This window comes from Macrosteles quadrilineatus, unplaced genomic scaffold, assembly GCF_028750875.1.
Source record: "Macrosteles quadrilineatus isolate MER2022 unplaced genomic scaffold, UCM_ALF_1.0 Scaffold_1__1_contigs__length_201487025, whole genome shotgun sequence".
NCBI classification, from domain to species: domain Eukaryota; kingdom Metazoa; phylum Arthropoda; class Insecta; order Hemiptera; family Cicadellidae; genus Macrosteles; species Macrosteles quadrilineatus.
Window position 1 is genome coordinate 31,185,592 of NW_026542594.1, and position 23,152 is coordinate 31,208,743.

At 38.5% G+C, this 23,152-nt stretch overlaps 1 protein-coding gene across 2 annotated transcripts in view; it reads left to right on the plus strand.

Annotated features, from left to right (window-relative positions):
- LOC128981962 (uncharacterized) overlaps nucleotides 1-23,152 on the plus strand; it is a 206,328-nt gene that overhangs the window by 96,333 nt on the left and 86,843 nt on the right. The gene's annotated exons all lie outside the window — the stretch shown is intronic.

Consider the following 23,152-nt stretch of genomic DNA (forward strand, 5'->3'; position numbering starts at 1 on the left):
TAAGGTTAACATGGGAAACTCCAGAGCCACTGGGGCGGAGCCCTTTTAAGAATTTCGAAACGGGAAATAGTTTACGTCCGATTCGCATACCTACAGAATTTACACACCAAATTTCATAACGATCGGTGAAGTCGTTCCGGAGGAGTTTGCAGACAAACACTGTGACACGAGAATTTTATATATTAGATATATATATATATATATATATATATATATACAAACATCCTCTTTTATACTTATAGATTTTGTTAGATGTAGCTAGATTATACATACTATTTTAATATGTTAATAATTAAAAATGCAATGAAATTCCAGAATTAATAAGTAACTGGAGGACCAATGCTGCTCCGCAGCGTTAAAATGAATATCATATCCAAGAAATAATCAAATTTATGATTTTTTATTGAGTAATACGGTATCTTGAACTTAACTTATTCAAAGGATCAATAGCTCAAATTAAAGCCTATAATTAACTGATTATTTTGAGTCTAAACATATAAAGAACATAAACAATACTGGAGGTATTGATTTTTAACCATACAAAAACAACAGCAATATTGGATGATAGGAACAATAGGATCAATAGCTCAAATTAAAGCCTATAATTTATTGATTATTTTGAGTCTAAACATATAAAGAACATAAACAATACTGGAGGTATTGATTTTTAACCATACAAAAACAACAGCAATATTGGATGATAGGAACGGGGTACTGTAAAAGGGTTTTGAAGTTTAATGATCCTAACAGATTTGTGTTTCCAAGTTTTTACCTGTAAATGCCCAATTTTCATTATAGACATCGTGTAGAGCTTAGAAAAGCCAAAAATTGGTATGTTGAAGCATCGTTGTACAACTAAAGGTTAATGGGAAAATTCATATAACTCTACATAAAACATTTCTATGTTTTTCTTATGGAGAAAAGAAAACTATTATATTTCTTTTTTATGGATAGCATATTTTGATAACATTTGGAAAATTCCCCTCCCTATAGCAGGAAACTAAAGTACTCGTCAAAACGAATGTTTTTTATGTGAAATAAAAATTTGACTTGTGTATGCAAATTTTTGAGCTAGAATTCAATCAGACAAATTGAAATTGAATTAGTCTGCAGGTTTGTTGCGGCGGGGTGTTTTATATCCAACCCGATAAAAAGAACTTCTATTGAGCTAATTTGTTGTCATTGGTATGTTTGATGAACCCAAAAAAGACGAAACCTCCAGATTAGAAATTCAATTGATACAATTCACCCTTTGTTAGCTCCAAACAACGGATTGGTTCAACTTTCTTTTTACAAAAACATAGTGAACCAACCGCTGACTGGTCCAATGACACCGGACGAGATATTCGCTCTCGAGAGCCCTCCTGCCTATCGCCAATTTGTCACTCAAATAGTGAACGCAAACGCAGCGTATTTAACTTTCTCAAGAGAAAAAACCCAGGAAGAGATGGTTACGGTGTTGGCACAACTGTTTCGTTTTGACGCAACTCCTCGGTATAGGGAATGCAGCGTCAGTCAGGCGGACAGACGTAAATTGTTTTGCAAACAACCACTTCCTTCAGCGACATCTTTCGGCACTCACTCGTAATCACAGGCGCGACAAACCTTCATCTCACCGAAAATTGAGGGGTTCCCAGAATTAACTTGCTACTTCTAAACGTTCTTTGAGTGTCTCCCAGGAAATTATTATAAAATGTCACTAATCGCCAGCGGGGGACAGACCGAGAAAATAGTTCGTAGAAGAATTTAGAGAATTACGAACGTAATAAATGCAGAAAATAATAAATGCCGGTTTTGGACATGATTGTGCTGTTTTGTAAAGTACCAGATCTAAAAAGTCTATATGTGTTAACGTCCTTGTCTGAGACTCTTCAATTGTTACCATACGAACGCGTAAGGGATAATTGGGCTTGTAAAAAACTATATTTCTACTTTTGCTATAAAAATTTGTTTAGTTTTTTAAGGTACACGTAGGAGGACGTGTAGTACTTAAAAAAATTTAAAACCATTTGGATTTTTCCTATCATGTACCAAAATCTAGGAAAAAGCTGACTTTGAGCACCAATTATGTGAAATCCAAAAGAAATCATTTTTTTATAAATGTGTAGCTTCTTTTAAGGACCCAACAAACAGGTTTCAGGGTAAAAAATATATAATTAAAATTATTTATATCTTGAACGCAAAGCCTTTAATGTGTGTTATTTATCTCGTCAAAAACATTTTTAGAATTTATGTGGTATTCCCAGTTTCAAGATCAAATGATGAATTATGTTGGTTTACCTTATGATTGTATGAGGTTCTTGATGAAGCAGTTTAATCTCGACTCGATGTACATTTCGTTACAAGTGTGGCATCTTCAGGAGCTGATTTGAGTTTCTTATCACTTCACTATCACTTAAAATGACTAAAAAACACTATCCTTTTTTTACACTAAATAAACATTTATAATAACATTTAAATAACATTTCATTCGGCGGAAGATTTACAGACGATATCGGCGCGAGTGTAGAGATCCGAGCGCGCGAGCGGACCTAAGGCGCTACTTATGTTTGGCTATTGTTCTTGTACTCTGACTTGAAGAAACTCAAATCAGCTACTGAAGATGCCAAACTTGTGGCGAAATGTACATCGAGATTAAACTTCTACAATCATCAAGAACCTGGCAATCATTAGGTAAACCAACATAATTCAAAACGACCAAAACATTATCTTAAAACATCAGAGTTGGGTATATTTCCCAAAGTCTCATACAATTATTTTATTAAGTTTAATAACATAACAAATAAATCATTTTAGCAAGTTTCCCATATAGGGAATAAGCCCTGGTTCATGGTAAGACCTGGACCCTGGAATTTATGTGATTAGCGCGTTGCATTTGCCATATGAAAACTCTAAAACCGAAATATAATAATTCATTTGAATACACACATTTGTATAAGCAAACTGTCGAAATGACACGTGTCTAATTCCGTGTCTAAAACGCCTGTATACCAGAGTGTCTAAACTGTTAGTTTATTGCCAACAAAGTTTTAACATTTGTTTGGAAAATCCAGTTTAATTGCTGCTTAAACAAGTGTGAATATTTCCATTAAAACTTATGTTCCTCGCATTGTTGTCGTATGGCAAATACCGGTGAAAACGCGGCTTAATCAAACACCTATGTCCTATACCTGTACACACAATCATCATTTCAAAGTAAATATAGGAAATAGTGAATGCTATATTCAATTTTGGCCGTTTGCGTGTTTTTTCCTGGCTGAAGCCATTGAGTGTAACACTTTACCTGTTGTTGTAACGGGCCATGTTTCTATTATAGATGGTTAAAGAAGCGTCACCGCTGTACTATTCGTGGTCGACCGACCATAACCGCGCTTGCGTCATACGTACTATCACCATCTCCTCTCTCTCTCTCTCTCTCTCTCTCTCATCTTGCTCATCCTGCCCACGATCCTGCAGGATTTATAGCCCGACATTACGTCACTGATTGACGGCTCCTGATGAATCGCAGGTCGGACTCCTTTCTTCTCGGCGCGAGACTCTTTTGGGTAATGATGCAGACGCTTATCAAACATAATTGTTATGTTGGTTTTATTTTAAGTGTCTAGTAGCCTAGTGGATTTAATGTTTCAGCATGAGTTAAGGGAGCTATTATACCAAGTAAGTTAAATTTAAAAACTAAACCAAGTTCTAATTCACGACAAGATGCACATTAGCCCGTTATGTGCAAATGTAAAGGAACCCAATTAACGCCAATAACCTTACTGTAGCCTCGCAAAGGAGGGTAGGAAATATGGTCGACGTATTTCTTTTAGGGACAATCCCAAACCCTATTAACTTGCATGATTTTCTGCTTCTTCTTACCCTGCTTTAATATGTCTGTAAATATTCTTTTGCTGAAAGTTCATTGTTTAGCAATACGACAGAAAGTGTAACGTATATCTGCAGTATATAATTTTACTAACTTACTTTAATCCTAGGTAACTTTTTGTTCTAATATCACATACGACACCCCTCCTTACTAGACGCTCTATGGACGATATTGGACCGTTTTAGTAAATTTACCTATAAGGACGTAGCTATTACCGAAGGTGGCGTGGTAACACCTAGGCCCGGGACCGATTAACTTTTTCATTTTGATGTCCCCAAAGGCCAAAAACAGCATTTGTTCAAATTTGTATATATATATATTATATCCTTTTTACAGTTTACAGTATATGTATCCAATATTTAGGATCCATTTAGGATATATCCAATATTCCTAACTATATATATAACTCGAGTAATTTTTGCCTGATTTTGATGAAATTTCGTTTAAAGGTGTTAAGGCTGGATAAAATTGAATTAGTTCGCCAGCCAGCATGATTGGACCATGGGAACGGGGTTTAAAGGCCTTTTGGGGGTTCTATGGGGTAAAAATTGGTTTTCTCATTTTTGACCCTCAAAACACAACATTTCCAATTTCTCTCTAGACCTTTTTAAAGAGCTTAAAAAACAGATCATTGAGAATATCAAAGTGTTTTTGTGTGAGTATCGGTAACGGAAAATTTTTTTTAAATTTCTATGTTATTTTTATAGAGAATATTGTAGTTTCCTTGTTTATGGATATATTTTGATCAAACTTGACAAATTTATTTATTTTATTCTAACCTATTATTATTTAACTAAAAACAACACTTTATTAGTTCCCTTGTAGCAGCAAACCTAAGTACTCGTTAAAACTAATGTTATTTAAATAGATTTAATTGAAAATTAATTCAGACGAATGGAAATTCGCTTAGTCGGCAGCTTGTCTCGGCGGGGGTATTGTCTTTTTTTTGTGTCTGCACATTAATTTTTCTCAAGTACTCTAAATATACCCCCGCCGCAGCAAACCTGCAGACTAAGCGAATTTCCATTTGACTGATTGGATTTACACTGAAATATCTACTTAAAAATATAATATTTATTCTTGATTTAAATAGAATTAGTTTAACAAGTACTTAAGTCTCAGGTCTGCAGCAGGAGTCGGTGTATCCAGTGACTCTAGCCTGTAGTCTAAGGTCTGCAGCAGGAGTCGGTGTAGTCAGGGGCTCTAGCCTGTAGTCTCAGGTTTGCAGCAGGAGTCGGTGTATCCAGTGGCTCTAGCCAGTAGTCTCAGGTCTGCAGCAGGAGTCGATGTAGTCAGTGGCTCTAGCCTGTAGTCTCAGGTCTGCAGCAGGAGTCGGTGTAGTCAATGGCTCTAGCCTGTAGTCTCAGGTTTGCAGCAGGAGTCGGTGTAGTCAATGGCTCTAGCCTGTAGTCTCAGGTTTGCAGCAGGAGTCGGTGTAGTCAATGGCTCTAGCCTGTAGTCTCAGGTCTGCAGCAGGAGTCGGTGTAGTCAATGGCTCTAGCCTGTAGTCTCAGGTTTGCAGCAGGAGTCGGTGTATCCAGTGGCTCTAGCCAGTAGTCTCAGGTCTGCAGCAGGAGTCGATGTAGTCAGTGGCTCTAGCCTGTAGTCTCAGGTCTGCAGCAGGAGTCGGTGTATCCAGTGGCTCTAGCCAGTAGTCTCAGGTCTGCAGCAGGAGTCGGTGTATCCAATGCTTCTAGCCAGTAGTCTCAGGTCTGCAGCAGGAGTCGGTGTAGTCAATGGCTCTAGCCTGTAGTCTCAGTTCTGTAGCAGGAGTCAGTGTAGTCAATGGCTCTAGCCTGTAGTCTCAGGTCTGCAGCAGGAGTCGGTGTATCCAGTGGCTCTAGCCTGTAGTCTCAGTTCTGTAGCAGGAGTCGGTGTAGTCAATGGCTCTAGCCTTTAGTCTCAGTTCTGTAGCAGGAGTCGGTGTAGTCAATGGCTCTAGCCAGTAGTCTTAGGTCTGCAGCAGGAGTCGATGTAGTCAGTGGCTCTAGCCTGTAGTCTCAGGTCTGCAGCAGGAGTCGGTGTAGTCAGTGGCTCTAGCCTGCAGTCTCACGCACGACTGTTGATCTCAACACCGTCCAAGCGAGACGTCCCGGGCTGCGTAGGTCAACTGCCGCGGGTCACAAACATGGGGCAGTGTACTGTAGTGTTTACAATTACAATTCTGTTAACTCAGATTTAGTCTGCAGGAGTCGGTGTAGTCAGTGGCTCTAGCCTGTAGTCTCAGGTCTGCAGCAGGAGTCGGTGTATCCAGTGGCTCTAGCCTGTAGTCTAAGGTCTGCAGCAGGAGTCGGTGTAGTCATCAGGGGCTCTAGCCTGTAGTCTCAGGTTTGCAGCAGGAGTCGGTGTATCCAGTGGCTCTAGCCAGTAGTCTCAGGTCTGCAGCAGGAGTCGATGTAGTCAGTGGCTCTAGCCTGTAGTCTCAGGTCTGCAGCAGGAGTCGGTGTAGTCAATGGCTCTAGCCAGTAGTCTCAGGTCTGCAGCAGGAGTCGATGTAGTCAGTGGCTCTAGCCAGTAGTCTCAGGTCTGCAGCAGGAGTCGATGTAGTCAGTGGCTCTAGCCAGTAGTCTCAGGTCTGCAGCAGGAGTCGATGTAGTCAGTGGCTCTAGCCTGTAGTCTCAGGTCTGCAGCAGGAGTCGATGTAGTCAGTGGCTCTAGCCAGTAGTCTCAGGTCTGCAGCAGGAGTCGATGTAGTCAGTGGCTCTAGCCTGTAGTCTCAGGTCTGCAGCAGGAGTCGATGTAGTCAGTGGCTCTAGCCTGTAGTCTCAGGTCTGCAGCAGGAGTCGATGTAGTCAGTGGCTCTAGCCAGTAGTCTCAGGTCTGCAGCAGGAGTCGATGTAGTCAGTGGCTCTAGCCTGTAGTCTCAGGTCTGCAGCAGGAGTCGATGTAGTCAGTGGCTCTAGCCAGTAGTCTTAGGTCTGCAGCAGGAGTCGATGTAGTCAGTGGCTCTAGCCAGTAGTCTCAGGTCTGCAGCAGGAGTCGATGTAGTCAGTGGCTCTAGCCTGTAGTCTCAGGTTTGCAGCAGGAGTCGGTGTATCCAGTGGCTCTAGCCAGTAGTCTCAGGTCTGCAGCAGGAGTCGATGTAGTCAGTGGCTCTAGCCTGTAGTCTCAGGTCTGCAGCAGGAGTCGGTGTAGTCAGTGGCTCTAGCCTGTAGTCTCAGGTCTGCAGCAGGAGTCGGTGTAGTCAATGGCTCTAGCCTGTAGTCTCAGGTTTGCAGCAGGAGTCGGTGTAGTCAATGGCTCTAGCCTGTAGTCTCAGGTTTGCAGCAGGAGTCGGTGTAGTCAATGGCTCTAGCCTGTAGTCTCAGGTCTGCAGCAGGAGTCGGTGTAGTCAATGGCTCTAGCCTGTAGTCTCAGGTCTGCAGCAGGAGTCGGTGTATCCAGTGGCTCTAGCCAGTAGTCTCAGGTCTGCAGCAGGAGTCGATGTAGTCAGTGGCTCTAGCCTGTAGTCTCAGGTCTGCAGCAGGAGTCGGTGTATCCAGTGGCTCTAGCCAGTAGTCTCAGGTCTGCAGCAGGAGTCGGTGTATCCAATGCTTCTAGCCAGTAGTCTCTGGTCTGCAGCAGGAGTCGGTGTAGTCAATGGCTCTAGCCTGTAGTCTCAGTTCTGTAGCAGGAGTCAGTGTAGTCAATGGCTCTAGCCTGTAGTTTCAGGTCTGCAGCAGGAGTCGGTGTATCCAGTGGCTCTAGCCAGTAGTCTCAGGTCTGCAGCAGGAGTCGGTGTATCCAGTGGCTCTAGCCAGTAGTCTCAGGTCTGCAGCAGGAGTCGGTGTATCCAGTGGCTCTAGCCTGTAGTCTCAGGTCTGCAGCAGGAGTCGGTGTATCCAGTGGCTCTAGCCTGTAGTCTCAGGTCTGCAGCAGGAGTCGATGTAGTCAGTGGCTCTAGCCTGTAGTCTCAGGTCTGCAGCAGGAGTCGGTGTAGTCAATGGCTCTAGCCTGTAGTCTCAGTTCTGTAGCAGGAGTCGGTGTAGTCAATGGCTCTAGCCTGTAGTCTCAGGTCTGCAGCAGGAGTCGATGTAGTCAGTGGCTCTAGCCTACAGTCTCACGCACGACTGTTGATCTCAACACCGTCCAAGCGAGACGTCCCGGGCTGCGTAGGTCAACTGCCGCGGGTCACAAACATGGGGCAGTGTACTGTAGTGTTTACTATCTGTGCTAATAACAACTCGAGTTTAGTATTGCCAGTGAAATTCTATGTATTATTCAATTGCTACACTTTGAACTGTTGAGGATGAGCAGTTTTTAAAGCTGGTTTCGTATGGGCAAGTCACCATAAAATAAATAATTAGTGCCATCATACTCGTACGAATACATATCCCGCTACCAGTGCTACCATACATTATGCAGTACCTTATAAAACCCTCAGTTGAAGGTATAACAGCAACATGATGAAATTGGAGGGATCAGCTTTTGTTTACTTACACATGTGCCTTACAGGTAATTGAATTGATCTTTTAGATGTTGTGCCCTTTTATTGTACTCGCAGAGTTCCTTTCATATTTGAAACTGGTTTCGTAGTTGTAGTCACCACAGCTAAGGATGTCACAAAGTAAATCAGTACCATTATGCGAATACTCAGATATTCGTTCCATCATAATCTTAGTCGAAGATATAACATAGAGAATTTGGTTGGATCAGCACAGTATATGCACACTTGCTCGCCAAAATAAGCAGCGTAGCCTAAATTTTGCGAACACACATATACCTTATAAAATCTTATTTGAAGTAAAGATTTGAAAATTTTGTGGGATTTGACCTATTTAGACCACGTTAAGTTCTCTTTTAAGGTTGATTGAACTACCTCTCATGTTAAAGTGAGGTAGGTACTCAAAATTCACTTTCGTTATGGACTTTGAGCGATTGACTTGTAGAACCCCTTGAAGATTTGAAAAATCTTACGATGTCGTATTGCTGAATGGCTGAAATTAAACAAATATTTTAATTTATTGTCTACCTTTCTTTTTACCGTTCCATTATGCGTTTATTCGTGTTAGTTGGTAAAGTAACAGTACTAACCAGACTAGAATACGACCTTGCCAGATCAGGAAATGTCAGACGGGGCCGGAGACAGTCAAGGTAACATCGTTCTCTGTTCGGAAAGTGAGCAGCCCAGTCGCAGCCGACCACTGCAGAAGAGACGTGGGTTGGATTGCATTCAAGATCTTGTTTTGATCGACCTTGAAACAATTTGACAGACGACCGGTTTGGCGAGGGTCAAGCAGACGTTGTTGTCTCATTTTGGTTCAAACTACTTAAATTTCTTAGAAACAAAAATCAGGATACACACTTTTTTTATACCTCACCTTCACATCCTAGGACAATAGGGTCTAGCCCGGAACTGTTTTACACGTCACAGTACTTCAGGCTGGTCCTGGAGGGTCGCAGCATTATCACATAGATAAATCTATTGGTGATTCGCGGCCGCGGGAAATTGAATGATACGTCTAGTGCTTTTGATACATGGATGTCATGACGGCCCGTGGATTAACCTATGGGCTAATAAATTGCGCGTAACACATTTAATCATCATATATTAACATTGTTTTACCTTAAAAGAACACATAAAGATAAATGTATACAGATAACTGAAAACATAAATAAACCCTTGAATTACTATCGAAATACTAAATTTTCACTAGCTAGTTACGTTAGTTGCCATTGAGATAAACTTTTTCACCTACATGCTGTTTAAGTCAATTTAGGGGTTTTTATTTCTGTATATCATGTTAAAGATTGTGTGATCCGCTTTACTACCAAAGTTTATGAAGACAAGAATATGATGAGCTTACAAACCTTATAAACGTGGAGATAACTTTATAATGAAATGTTTATTACGTTATGTTAACGATGAGACACTTCTTCAAGACATTCGTTCAGATGTAAAACATTTATGCTGATACAGTAACACGACCTTTGACCTTCACCAGTGTAATGAGATGTTGGTCGCCACGATCTCTGACCTCTCGCTCATCACGAGTCCTAAACTGCAGCTTTCATCGTCCATTCTCCACGACATTATCCCATATTGTCTCCGACTCTGCTCTCTCCTCTGCGACATCGATTACAGTTTCTTCACAGTTCGAAGCAATTTCACCATTCCAAATAGGTTCATCTGGGTTGATAGTTTCATGGTTGAAATGGGCCGGAGAGATCTCAAATGCCATTTAGTGTCATCCTCTGCCATTGGAAATATATCACATATCGATATTTATGGAGATTTGAAACTCATGCATTACAACTTTCTGATTCAATTTCCAGCTAACTTTTACCATTGATTATTGGATACTGCTTTTAGTTTGATAATTGCAGGTATGATTATTTTGATAAATGCAGGTATGATTATTTTAACTTGAAATGGTGATTCCGTTTACCACCTCCATATAAAAAAAAGATGCCTAAATTTTACTCGGTAGCAATCTGCAAACTCTCTAATAGGCTTAATGCGCATATTTCACTACCTACAGAATTTATTAGATAGAGGTGCATAATATAGTCAGTAGTTTAGCAAGCGAGATTGATCAGAAGGTGCAGCTTATCTCAAACGAGGAGATTGACCCCTGATGGATGGACGGCCGCAAGGCTCAACCGTGGATCCGGTCTAGTTTCCGTCAACAAGCCAGTGAAAACTCGCCCTCCCACGTGGAACAAAGCATAGAAATAGAGAGATGCATCCCGGGATTGACATGCAGGAGCAGTCTGTTTAGTTCTTCTTAAGTTTGGCAAATATAATTTACCACAGCGCAAAATAACTTAGATCAGGAGCAGAGTAAAAGGGGGTGAATATAAAAAAAGACTTTGCTGATCAAGCGATTAAATGTAATTTACAATCAATTTTGATGTTTGTAAAAGTAGGCGTTTGCAGAGAGAACTAATTCACGATGATAAGCCCCAATTCGATGCAGAGCAGCCCATCACAATATTAAGTATAACATAATTAATGCAACAACCAACAACAGAAACAAAACGTGACCTAGATAGCAGCAAAGTGCCATCACACCGTGGGAAACACGCTGCTATTGCTTGGCTTGGGGCTTGTTATCCTCAGACATGACCCTTGGCTCATCTCCTATCTTGCCTCCATCTAGGAAATTCCTTCACTTTTCTTCCGGATTGTAGCGACCCCTTAACTTTTACAAAAAATGGCTGAGGATTTTGTAAATTCCACTTACAACAGTTCTCTTGTGTTGGCTTAACTTGGTCCAAACTACAAAGTGTATATTATCAGAGTTTATAATTACGATTGTGTAATACCAGTGGTATAGGGGTCCCATTCCGATACCACAACGAGTATCCCTGAATACATAACAACTATGCACAACCAAAACGACCATGTCTTGCATCCCACTGAAACCACAAAAATATGGTACCTGGCTCTCTCTACTATGTATAACAACTAGCCTCACTGGATCTACAACAGGTATATCAGTCTGGCCCAGTTTCACCTGTTGCGGACAATACCATTCACCCGCAGGTCACCACCAAGGACACCCCCTGTACAGTAACCGTTCTACACCAACCACACACTATCGCAGGTTTATTTGATACACTTTAAAAACATTGCCCCAATAAACAAGTACTGTACCTATACATTTCATATTCACTGCTCAAGTGTGAATCATTTTTTATATAGTTATGTAGCTTTAAATTCATACCGTCGTATATTCGCTGATGTCGTGTTTTTTCTTATCTATATAGCCAAAAGTACCCATGAACTTTTGAGAAAACTACAAGTCACACCCCCATAAACCATATACTTAAAATGTTCGTCATGACGAGAAACCTTAAATTAGGCGCGTTTACGTTAATTCGAGCTCGCATTCCAGTTCTGCTCGCATTCGTGCTCGAACAAGTGTCAACCTCAAATTAAATTTACTCGCATGCTACTGTAGTGGAATGCGAGCACGAATGACATTTTGCCGTTCGAGTTCCTTTCCAAAAGGCGTAATTGCTTTCCAAAGAGAACTTTCCATATACCTAGTGTTAAAAATACCTCAGCTGTATTCGTTTGTATGTTATTCTTTCAATTTATTACCTTATTAAAATCAGGTGAGATTATTTGTTTGTATTACTGTATTCTGTTTTGTTTATTTCAACTTAACCTAACCAACCAATAATACTTATGAAGTCAAACGGGGTGAAGCCCGTGGGTAACAACTAGTTTAACATAGTTGTTTAAGCTATAGTAAAAAAGGTCATATATATATATATATATTTAAAGGTCATATATATATAATGGCTAACCGTCAAGGTTGTTAAACAGAGTTCAAATATTTAATGATAACTGTTGATCATCAATAAAATCGAATAACATACTGCCTTTATAGTTGGTCTGTGAAGACGAGAAAACAAAAGAAGGTATGCAATGCGATGCCTCGAGCTTAGAGCGTACAATAGCGTCGATGAATATATTAAAGTTGCTAACGAACCCTGTAACGAGCTGCCTAGCGTACAATAGACCGCCTGTCGATTGTAGACTATACACTATATACTGCGGACAGTAGTTCGTGGCGAACTGTAACTGTAGGATCTGCGGGAAGAGCTGCACTGTCCTCCGCAATGCAAGCAACTAACTTCTGATGTCAACATGTTGCAAGCAGGACTATAGTATGGGTGTGTGGTTGTTGCTAGGTCGACTGACAACCTTGACTGTTGCTGCTGCTGAACTGTTCTACTACCAGTCTACCCTCCACAATTCAGGCTACAAAGTCTGATGTCTACACGTTGTAGACCAGACTATAGTATAGGTATGTGGTTGTTGCAAGGTCGTTTGACAACTTTGACTATTTTTGTTGCTGCTGCTGAACTGTTCTACTATTAGTCAACCCTCCATAATGCAAGCGGCAAATTCTAATGTCAATGTCCACACGTTGTAGACCAGACTATAGTATAGGTATGTGGTTGTTGCAAGGTCGTTTGACAACCTTGACTATTTTTGTTGCTGCTGCTGAACTGTTCTACTACCAGTCTACAATCCACAATTCAGGCTACAAATTCTGATGTCTACACGTTGTAGACCAGACTATAGTATAGGTATGTGGTTGTTGCAAGGTCGACTGACAGCCTTGCCTGTTGCTCCTACTGCTCTTGCTAAACTGTTCTACAACCAGTCTACCGTCCACAATGCAAGCGGCAAATGTCTATAGGTGGTGGACCAGACTACAGTATAGTATAGAAAAATGGTTTTTGCAAAGTCAATTGACATCCTTGGCTGTTGCTGCTGATGAACAGTTCTACATCCAGTCTACCCTCCACAATGCGAGTTGCAAATGTCTGATGTCTACAAGTGGCAGACAAGACTATAGTATAGGGATGTGGTCGTTGCAAGGTCGTTTGACAACCTTGACTATTTTTGTTGCTGCTGCTGAACTGTTCTACTATAAGTCTACCCTCCACAATGCAAGCTGCAAATTCTAATGTCCACACGTTGTAGGCCAGACTATAGTATAGGTATGTGGTTTTTGCAAGGTCGCTTGACAACCTTGACTAAGGTTGTTGCTTCTGCTGAACTCTTCTACAACCAGTCTACCCTCCACAATGAAAGCTGCATACTCTGATGTCCACACGTTGTAGGCCAGACTATAGTATAGGTATGTGTTTCTTGCAAGGTCGTTTGACAACCTTGACTATTTTTGTTGCTGCTGCTGAACTGTTCTACTACCAGTCTACCCTCCACAATGCAAGCTGCAATTGTAGACCAGACTATAGTATAGGTGTGTGGTTGTTGCAAGGTAGACTGACAGCCTTGCCTGTTGCTCCTACTGCTCTTGCTAAACTGTTCTACAAATAGTCTACCGTCCACAATGCAAGCGGCAAATGTCTACAGGTGGTGGACCAGACTACAGTATAGTATAGAAAAATGGTTTTTGCAAAGTCAATTGACATCCTTGGCTGTTGCTGCTGATGAACAGTTCTACATCCAGTCTACCCTCCACAATGCGAGTTGCAAATGTCTGATGTCTACAAGTGGCAGACAAGACTATAGTATTGGTGTTTAAGTTGTTGCAAGGTCGCTTGACAACCTTGACTAAGGTTGTTGCTGCTGATGAACAGTTCTACATCCAGTCTACCCTCCACAATGCGAGTTGCAAATGTCTGATGTCTACAAGTGGCAGACAAGACTATAGTATAGGTGTTTAAGTTGTTGCAAGGTCGCTTGACAACCTTGACTAAGGTTGTTGCTTCTGCTGAACTGTTCTACAACCAGTCTACCCTCCACACTCCACAATGCAAGTTGTAAATGTCTGATATTCGAACGTGGCATACAAGACTATAGTATATGTGTTTGGTTGGTGCAAGGTCGATTGACAACCTTGGCTGTTACTACAATTCAAGTTGCAAACTACTGGTGTCTACACGTTGTAGAAAAGACTATAGAGTAGAGGAGTGGATGTTGCTAGGTCGATTGAGCACCTTGGCTTTTGCTTTTGCTTCTGCTGAATTGTTCTACAACCAGTATACCCTCCACAATGCAAGTTGTAAACGTCTGATATCTGAACGTGGCAGACAAGACTATAGTTTAAAGGTGTGGCTGTTGCAAGGTCGACTGACTGACTAGTGACTACCTAGGCTCCTGTGTAACTCAGTGCTCCCGCCACAGAGTGTTTTGGTGTCAAGTTTGCTGTGACTTATTTACTATACCTGAGCTATTGCTAGTTTTAAATTTGTTATGTTTCCAAGAGTCAATTCAACCAATCGCCTTTAATTCTACAAATCGCCTTCATTTCAGTATTAGACCAACAGATATGTTTAATGGTCAGTGAGAAAATGTGAAACTTAATGCTATCGGGCCTGTCATAATTCTTTTACTACTTGAAAGTTTTTTAACTTTTCACATTTTTAACTAAACCTATTTATGAATATACTTTAACAACACATAAACTTCTTTGAGGCACCCTTAAATCTATGAGGCCTCTAATTGTCGGAGTCTATCCATTTTACAAAGTTTATCTGTAACGGGCAATCGAATTCATTATTGTCAACAAGACGTTAAGTAAACCTACATACGATTTCCATGTAATTGTTAACTTCGCTTTATTTATACTGACATTCTGGAGGGTTCACTACTTCTGTCTGACCGCGGGTGGCATTGCGATTGCGCTCTTCTCATCTCTAAACAGGAATTCGCACTCTAGAGCTAATGCAGAGCAATTTGTGACCGCCGTAGGTCCATCGTCAACATTTTTCTTCCGTTCGTGGGAAGATAGCTAATGCATTATAATCTGTTCGGGTTTTCTATCAATCGTACTGAAAGTGGTAAAAGTATCTCCTAACTTTCTGTGGAGTACTTTTATTGCATTTAAATATTGTATTTTTGTTGAGTATGGCTCCGCTCTACCGGGTGCACGATTTCGTGCACGAAACCCCAAAACGTGGTGAAATTGAGCATTGTACTGAAGCGGCAATAATGGGTTCCCTAATCCATTGGTGATTTCGAGCATTTGGCCTTCCTAGAACTTTAAGGATGGTTAAACAGGGAAAGATGAGAGAAAAACATTCAAATCAAACTACCACATTCGTTTCCTGGCCATGTGGCCTACACACTTGACAAAAGTTAACAAACTAATTTCTGAGTCCCTCAGTTGCTTCAGTTTCACATCAATAAACATTTGCCGTACTAGGGTGTCCTTCCTTTGCTTTGGCCTTCTTTCCTTTGCACGGAGAAGGTAATGTAGAACGGTTTTTAGTAAAATACTAATAGCTTAGGATGAAATAAACCAATTTTCCAAAATGTGTTCAAATACATATCATATATCCATAAACAAGCAAATTACAACAGTTTACTAATTCTGCATAAGAATAACTTGGCAGTTTTAGATTTACAAAGTTTTAAATTTTCTTCGTATTAATTGAACTATTTAAATCCATTTTAAATTTGAATAATTTGAATTTTTCACCGTATAAAAACTTATCAGTATAATAAATTATTTGTTTTTATGAGCTTTCAAAAATTGTGTCGAGAGAAATAATTGTGAAATTCTATGTTTTGAGGCTCAAAAATAGGGAAACCCAATTTTACCCCATAAAACCACCATACATAATTCCCCGTCCCCATGGTCCGATCATGCTGGTTCACGAACTTATTCGAATAAATTTTGTTTAAGACATTTATACCAAACTAGCCACTTCACCAGTGCCTTGCAACGGGGTCAATATGCAAAAGACACAATGTTGGTTCTTTGAAAATGCCTTAAATGGTTTCACACCTACCTTTTAATTAAGTAACGAAATTGAACTGTATTACTTAACTTGATAATAGCACGTTTTTGTTAACTCAGTATGTGAACACTTTAGACTACCTAGGATCCAAAATCAATGATAGATTTTGAGGTATAATCAAATAACATGTAGATTATTTTGTACTGTAAACGAAAAGCTATCACAATTCCCAAATATGTCAATAGCACAATTTTCTAACATCTTTAAGGAGACATTTTAGCAAAAATGTAATCAGGGAAATGGAAATTCACTTAGTCTGCAGGTTTGCTGCGATGGGGGTATTTTATGTTATTACTCTTTCCGTAAAAATATATCTAAAATAATTCTCATAAAACTCAGGATAACAGCGTAGGTTGATTACGGCAATGGTTATAGAATCCAACTTATTTCATCAATGAACAGATAGATGTATTATTCATCTAGACCTGGAGGTTCCATGCTTAAAATCACTACATGATTAGCGATCCCTCAGTGCTTGCTCGAAATCAGTGCACCGGCTCTACCACGGCTCTACCTACGCCACTTTCGCACGGAAGTTGATCTGGGATTTATAACCCCCATATAGGGAATAAGTTATTCCCGTATTGTAAGAAATACGATGTCCAAATGTTTCGATGTCCAAAGAGGCCAAAAACTTCATATTTTTATACATATATTTAAAAGTCAATATAGGCTATTCATATGTTAAAATTCATATAACATATATTGCACGAAAACTCGAGTAAAAATGATCGTATTTTGATTAAATTTGGCGAACCAGCATGCTATGAGAACGGGGATTCATGGGGCAAAAATTGGGTTTTACCATTTTTGACTTATTCTTATTGGGGTTATGTTCGATTCGTTGTGTATATCGAATCGTCACCTATAACTGTTGTAGTCTTTTTGTTTACGGATGTAATTTGAACTAATTTCGTGGTTTTATTAATTTAATACAAATGTATTAACATTAAACTAAAAAAGGCACATTATTACTCGTCCTGTGCAAGCAAACAGGGGCCTTAGGCATTGAACTTTGTGTTTTAAATGGAAATAAATCTGACCGTTTTAAGGAAATATTTTACTAAAAATCCTATCAGGGGGAATATATCTGCATCACATAAACTTGCTTTTTTCCTAAGCCATTCCCAACTTTAAACCATTTCTTAATTAATATTAATATAAAAAAATAAGCCATAGAACCATTTTAAATTTGTTGTTGTTTGATTTCCTAATTGTTGGTTATGATGTGGTAACACTCCGCATATTCCCCTATAATAATGTAAAATAAAATTTTTGGGGACTTCAGTTACGAACACAAGCGTCTTCACGCTACGCTGTATCTAAGATAGGATGACATACACTCTTAGATTGAATATGGTTTAATGCAGAATCCTTGTGACCTCAATAATGATAAGTGAAGACCAGTCAATCACAGCTAAACTTTCTTGTGTGATGTGAATTCGGAGTTGGCACTAATTATTATAGAGGACAGTAGTAGGCCTAGAACGAGGAATGCTGTCTGCTATAGCGGCAGTAGGCAGTAGCCGGGGCCGCGCCGTTGCGACATAGCGCATTTCAATATTACAACACCGGCGACGATGGTTAAACAGCGCACCTGTCTCCTAAATAAATGCTAAACCAGCAGTCGTGAACATAAACACGGGGGAGAGTTTTAATATCTCTCAGCTGCTGCTTCTAAAGACAGTTGACCTAAGGATAGATATAGTCCTACTAATATTATAAATGAGAAAGTTTGGATGTATGGATGTATGGATGTATGTTTGTGACAAGTGAACGCGAAAAATACTGGTCGGATTGGGCTGAAATTTGGCATGATGATAGCTCACATTCCCGATTAACATAATAGGCATATTCTTATTTCAAAAATCCTTTTGGGCTCCGCCCCAGTGGCTCTGGAGTTTCCCATGTTAACCTTATGAGAAATGGAATTATTGAATCTTAACAGCTGTTTCAATTAAACAAGTTGGTTCTGTTCTATGATGTTCAATAGCATTAAAGTTACAAGGATTACCAACAGGGTGCAGCACTATTATTTCTTTTACATTTATGACAACGGGTAGACCCGTACTGCGCCAGGTCTAAATAATCCCTCTCTAGCAAACGCCCGTACTGCGCCAGCACTAGTCCAGGTAGGCGAGGGGGCGCCTTCTGGTTAACCCACACCCTTACGCATCATTGGTATTGCGAATGTAAACAAACATCACAGCTTTCGTTATTTCACCTAGGTCAACACCCCTTGTCGCTAATTTAACAAATCTTGCTCAAATCAGTGCCATTGAAGAATCACAATTAGATACGTGTTTAGCAATCAACGGTGCTTTGGAAAATGAAAAAAGTAAAAGAAAGAAAGCCACGCTTCTTCGACAACAGTTTGTCAAAACAAAAATTAATCAATTAAGAGCCGGTGACTTGGACCTACTTTGTTTCTTGAAGTGTGTTGCTATCAATTTTGCACCCATTTAGGCCTAAACAAAAACATTACTTTTTGCTACACTACTGTGAAATGGCCTTTACACCATATACAGAAGCAGGTACTTTTCCATCGGTACTTTTCTTACGACTATTCTCCATTTTTAGGCGTTTCCGTGATAGCAAGTAATAATATCGGTCGTTTCTGTCATCACAGAAAATTGTCACGGATGTTACGCACGCATTTGCTTCCCATTTTATCACTTTAGCTAGTGGGATGGTGCTCAGAATGTTTACTTAACTAATTTGCTTTAGTTGAACGCTAAATTAATTATTTTACCGTGGAAAGCGTGACATTATATCGCAATTGAAATTTTGAAAGGTTTTCTATTAATACGGTAGCAAAAAATACTGAATTACTAATTCATCAACTTAAATGTGTCTTCGAATCATTGTTGTATCTTTGTTTATCGCTTTTGCCATAGTTTTTCATACAACCGATTTATTTTTGTTACCATGGATATTGAAAACTGCATTTATATTAATTCAATCAATGCACGCAGTAATTTCAACAAAACATAGTTCAATAAAAATATGCCTATATAAGTAACTTCTTTGTATAAACAAGTGGATCTGTCATCTCCTAAGAAGATTGTTCAACCCGGAAGACATGGGATCTGACCTCTCAACGTTCAAGAGTAAGAGATTGTCACGTCACGTCAAATATTTGGATATACACGGCTACGTTGTACTATTTGATTGAGTAAGTACACGTCTATGGAGTGTTAATATCAGAGCAATAGCCTACATATAAATAGAATGTAATTGTTCAATTAATAGGACTAAATCTAAAGCAATACAAATCGCTCGAAATGTATAGAGTAATTTGTAGTTTTAAATACAAACTTAGCACACAACATCTACAGAAGGAAGTAAAACGTTAGGAAGCAATACATTATTTTGAGACTTTGAAGTTGGACGACAAAGATATCAATTTGGTAAATTTTGATGCGTAATAATAACGTAATCTATTTGATTAGTAATATTAATAAGGTCGTAACACTATGTGTTGGACATCACCCTGCACTAGATCCAAACATCTACAGTATCTAGAAAACAAAACAAGGATAGACATATTAGACGATAAGTTATTCCTAGATATTGGATACTTAAGTCCCTCCATTATGATTATGTTGATTAAATTAAATCAAATATTTTGTTATCCAATTTGTAAACTCAAATCTCTCTGGATTTTGAAATTTGGATTACTTTACCACGTCGTATTGTCATCAGATTTCATGTTAAATATTATCCTTTATTTTAAATTGAGAGAAAATTTCCGGTTAAACGTTTGCATTATATTGTCAAAGGATATCTCATTGAGACATAAGAGGTCGACTAATGTGTGTGATATGTTTACTTCCGAATCTTTCATATTACCTTCAGTTGTAATATGTTACGAGTTGGGGAAATTATGCTTTATAAATGTAAACTGTGACTTCTAAAGGAAATATTGTTGAAAAAGATTACTAAATTTAAATGCTAAAATAAACGTCAGAAATTAAAATAAAATATGATTTGTCTCAGATTTAACGCAGGAGTGGGATTGGACTAGAGACTGGAGGAGTTAGTATACACGTACGGTATATTATGTTATTTTCTCTAAATTATCATTATGAATTTTAAGCCGCTCCTCGAGTCGAGTCACAGCTTGGCAAAGATACTTTTGACACTTGTGATACCACGATCACACCAATGGAATGGACACAGCAATGTTATCCATACTCTCATATGGATGTATTAATTCACTTACATCCCTGCGAGAGGCAAATGCAATTACTTACATTTTATGTATTTTAGTAAAAAAAACTTCTTATGAGTTTAATAAATATAATAGTAAAAAGTTAAGTAGCTTTTAAAATTTATATAAACGATAGCAGAAGTTTGTTTAAATTGTATAACTTGTATAAAACAGAGCTCTCACAATGCAAAATATTGCTTTGTTTACATTGGGCCTTCAATAGTTCAGGGGTTTACCACCAGATGGCATTGGGGTATATCTCTGGCGGCTAGTTTAGGAATTAGCTACCCTTACAAATTGCCATCTAAAGATTGATGTGGTCAATAAGGATTCAATTAATATGCATTAGCTTAAAACTGACAGAAACGAAGATATATATATTTATAGAAATATGAAATGAAACATTTTCTCAATTTGAGTAAACCCTAATACACTTTTATTATTTCATGTTTGTGTACGTATGTTGAGAGTTGCTAAGAATATTCACACCAAAACTGCAGCATCGATGGAAGTGTTGAAAACTTGACTAATAATGTAAATTTGAAAGCAACACATTTCTGAACTGAACCTTAGGTGAGTTACATTAACTTTAATCCTCAATTTTATTACAGATAATACTGATATAATTATTGTATTAAATGAATTAACATTCACACAACTTTCAGAAGTCAAATTTTACCTCCTTGCATAACCATTCATGCGTAGCCTAAAAATACAATATTGAATGTTATCACAGCCAATAGACCATTGGACTATGCCATAATAGTCTGTGATGTTTTATATATTTACAGCATTTATATTAAGTTTACATTAGACCTGCATTTCAGCAGTTAAAATTGTAACAATTGTGTTTCGTATTTTAATAATGCTATTTTCAAACGCCTTCCAGTAAGCATGTTAATAACACTTGAGTTGCTTTTCTATGGTAAATTTAAACTTTACAACACATATTTAACACGACAAATGCAACAAAATGTTTATTTTATTTTATTTTGCTTCCAACGGTCCAAACAAACCAATTTACAATTATTTTTTTATATAATGCTTACTCAATGTTCCTATAACTAAGGGTCAAGCCAAACACGCAAAGGGGCTTAGAATCTACTTAATGAGAGAACTTGACAAGACAACAAGAACAACAACTAAAATCTGAGCAATGTTGACTAACAATGATAAATCTTTGATAGTGTAGTTTAATAGTTTAATTTTTTTAGTGTAGTAGTTTAATAGTGGTGTCCCTGACAGTAAGGCCCATTTCCCGGAATCTCTTTTTGTGTAGCGCAAAGCGACGCAAAAGCCATTGTACTGTTGTATTGCCTTATGTTTTTATTATTTTCGAATCATGTAAAAACAGTTATTTTAGTTCGTCATTTACTGTGGTTGTGGCATGTCCATTGTGGCAACATGCGTTGAAATGTCCATTTGTGGCCTCCTCTGCGAAGTTAAATGCGCCACAATACATGCAAGTGCTTTAAGAGGACATAGATTGTGAGAAACAACACTCAACTCATTTTCCAGCGTTCTTCTAAAGACAGGTTGTAAAACAGCTTCTGGATTTCTTTCACAATTAGGCCCTACATGACGTTCTCTTTGGCATTTCTTAAGTCTGTTGAATTCCTGGACACTCTTCCACGTCTTGCAAGTCTTCCCCTACCCTGTCTAGTTACTTCACTCATTAGTCATTATAAAACGGAAAACAAAAAAAATTAAACACAATTCATTTTGAAACATTATTTACCAACATTGACTTTCGGAATAAATGTAAACATTGCAAATAAATAAGTAACAGCTGATAGAATGCAGACGTTTTTCAGTCACCATGCATTTCTTATGGTGGATATTTTACGTTATATCTCGTTTTCTGGTAACTTTATGGGGATTCTGCTATTTTTTCCGAGTCCCTGGGGTCAAGACCTTTTATTTAAGGCCCCTCCCACGTTTCTGCGACTTACCAGACGTCCTCAATTTTCTGGTAAAAATTTGGTCTTACAGAATTATACAGGGTGTCCATAAAAAACGTTTCAGGACTTTGGGAAATGAATCCCCATACTAAAAGGAAGAAAAAAGTTTATGGGAAGGTATGTCCGAAAATGCATATTAACCCAGATATCCGCCATTTTGTTTTTTATACAAACATATTTTTATCTGTGAAGTTTTTTTATCCGATGATTATGAAATTTGGTAAACATGTGTTAACATACACAAGACCTATAATAGAAAAGTTTTCCGATTGTAAATTTCAAAATGGCGGCCGTTTGAATTTTTATAACTTAAGTAACTCAAAAACGGCTAATTTTACAAAAAAATGTCAAGAATACTTTTTTTAGCATTTTTAATTTCCTATCAAACGATACCAAGATCAAAAAGATCGGACAAAAGATAACTGAAATATAAGGTTTTTTGTGTAAAAATAAGGCAAAGTTAGTCGGGGAACCCTTATTTTTTGCCTTATTTTTACACAAAAAACCTTATATTTCAGTTATCTTTTGTCCGATCTTTTTGATCTTGGTATTGTTTAATAGAAAATTAAAAATTCATAAAAAGTATTCTTGACTTTTTTTCATAGAATTAGCCGTTTTTGAGTTATTTAAGTTAGAAAAAATTAAACGGCCGCCATTTTGACATTTACAATCGGATCAACTTTGTTATTTTTTCTATTATAGGTATTGTTTATGTTAACATGTTTACTAAATTTCATAATCATCGGATAAAAAACTTCACAGTTAAAAATATTTTTGTATAAAAAACAAAATGGCAGATATCTGGGTTAATATGCATTTTCGGACATACCTTCCCATAAACTTTTTTCTTCCTTTTAGTATGGGGATTCATTTCCCAAAGTCCTGAAACGTTTTTTA